The sequence below is a fragment of the Coturnix japonica genome, unplaced genomic scaffold, assembly GCF_001577835.2.
Source record: "Coturnix japonica isolate 7356 unplaced genomic scaffold, Coturnix japonica 2.1 chrUnrandom888, whole genome shotgun sequence".
In the NCBI taxonomy this organism is placed as follows: domain Eukaryota; kingdom Metazoa; phylum Chordata; class Aves; order Galliformes; family Phasianidae; genus Coturnix; species Coturnix japonica.
In genome coordinates, this window is record NW_015440241.1 from 10,963 (window position 1) to 13,416 (window position 2,454).

At 49.0% G+C, this 2,454-nt stretch overlaps 1 long non-coding RNA gene across 2 annotated transcripts in view; it reads right to left on the minus strand.

The window, feature by feature from the left end:
• Positions 1–2,454, minus strand: part of LOC107307771 — a 5,144-nt gene that overhangs the window by 841 nt on the left and 1,849 nt on the right. For both annotated transcript variants that reach the window (XR_001552505.2, XR_004305863.1), the window contains exons 2-3: positions 1,567–1,607; positions 1,407–1,439 (exon numbers count right to left, since the gene is read on the minus strand). This is a non-coding gene — a long non-coding RNA (uncharacterized LOC107307771). The remainder of the gene's footprint in view (positions 1–1,406; positions 1,440–1,566; positions 1,608–2,454) is intronic.

Below are 2,454 nucleotides of genomic sequence, written 5' to 3' on the forward strand. Positions count from 1 at the left end.
TCACATAGGAGCCCCATAGAGACACAGAGAGCCCCACACGCGTGTGCAATGACACACACAGCCATACATGCGTGTAAAGACACATAGGAGCCCCATAGACACACATGTAGCCACACACGCGTGTAAAGACACATAGGAGCCCCATAGAGACACGCAGAGCCACACACACATGTATACAGTCACATAGGAGCCCCATTGACATACACAGAGCCCAACACGCGTGTGCAACCACACACACGCAGCCACACACGCATGTAAAGACACATAGGAGCCCCATAGAGACACACAGAGCCTCACACACATGTATACAGTCACATAGGAGCCCCATAGACACACATGTAGCCACACACGCGTGTGCAATGGCACATACAGAGCCACACACGCGTGTAAAGACCCATAGGAGCCCCATAGACACACACACACATGTAAGGTCTCATAGGAGCCCCATAGAGACACATAAAGCCCCACACGCGTGTGTACAACCACATAGGAGTCCCATAGACACACATGTAGCCACACATGCGTGTAAAGACACATAGGAGCCCCATAGACACACATACAGCCACACACGTGTGTGCAATGGAACATATAGAGCCACACACGCGTGTAAAGACACATAGGAGCCCCATAGACACACACACTCATGTAAGGCCACATAGGAGCCCCATAGACACACATACAGCCCCACACGCGTGTGCAATGGCACATAGGAGCCCCATAGACACACATACAGCCACACACGCGTGTGCAATGACACATAGGAGCCCCATAGACACACATACAGCCCCACACGCGTGTGCAATGGAACATATAGAGCCCCACACGCGTGTAAAGACACATAGGAGCCGCATAGACACACATGCAGCCCCACACGTGTGTGCAATGGAACATATAGAGCCACACATGCATGTAAAGACACATAGGAGCCCCATAGACATACATGCAGCCCCACACGCGTGTGCAATGGCACATATAGATTCACACACGCGTGTAAAGACCCATAGGAGCCCCATAGACACACATACAGCCCCACATGCGTGTGCAATGGCACATATAGAGCCACACACGCGTGTAAAGACACATAGGAGCCCCATAGACACACATACAGCCACACACGCGTGTAAAGCCACATAGGAGCCCCATAGACACACACACAGCCCCACACCCATGTGCAATGACACACACGCGTGCAAGGCCACATAGGAGCCCCATAGACACACATACAGCCACACACGCGTGTGCAATGGCACATATAGAGTCACACACGCGTGTAAAGCCACATAGGAGCCCCATAGACACACATACAGCCGCACACACGCGTGTAAAGCCACATAGGATCCCCATAGACACACACGCGTGTGCAAACCCCCCATCACACGCCATCACACGCGTGTGCAATCACTCACCATAGTGAAAGCGTTGGAACTCCTCCGGGTCCACTGCGGGAACACGCGTGTTACATACGTGTGTAAGCGTGTATATGTGTGTAAGCGTGTCTATATGTGTGTGTATACGGGGGGGTGTTGCACACGCGTGTGCAAACAACCCCCCCCCAATATAACTCACCGATCCTGGGCGCCATGTTGGATTCACACGCGTGTGAGGAGCTGGGGGAGTTCAAACCAGTTCTAACCAGTTCAAACCAGTTCAAACCAGTTCAATCCAGTATAAACCAGTTCTAACCAGTTCAAACCAGTTCGAACCAGTTCAAACCAGTTCAAACCAGTTCAAACCAGTTCCGACCAGTTCAAACCAGTTCAAACCAGTTCGAACCAGTTCAAACCAGTTCCGACCAGTTCAAACCAGTTCTAACCAGTTCTAACCAGTGGTTCCCAGTTCAAACCAGTTCAAACCAGTTCAAACCAGTTCCTCCTCCCCCCAGCCCACACGGATTGGGGTGAAAAAGGGTCAAATTGGGTCAAAATGGGGGGAAATGGGGCAGAATTGGGGCAAAAAAGGGCAAATTTGGACAAAAAGGGGGAAAATGGGGTAAAAAAGGGCAAATTTGGACAAAAAATGGGGTAAAAAAGGGCAAATTTGGGTAAAAAATGGGAGAAATGGGGTAAAAAAGGGCAAATTTGGGTAAAAAAGGGGAGAAAATGGGGTAAATTGGGGCAAAATTGGGCAAAAAGGGCAAATTTGGGTAAAAATGGGGTTAAAATGGGGTTAAAAGGGGCAAATTTGGGTAAAAAAGGGGGGAAATGGGGCAAAAAAGGGGCAAATTTGGGCAAAAAAGGGCAATATTGGGTAAAAAAGGGGGAAAATGGGGTTAAAAGGGACAAATTTGGGTAAAAAAGGACAAATTTCGATAAAGAAAGGGGGGGAAATGGGGTAAAAATGGGAAAATTTGGGGTAAAAAAGGGAGAAATGGGGCTGAATTGGGGCAAAAAATGGCAAATTTGGGAAAAAAAGGGTGAAAAATGGGGTAAAAAAGGGCAAATTTGGGTAAAAAGG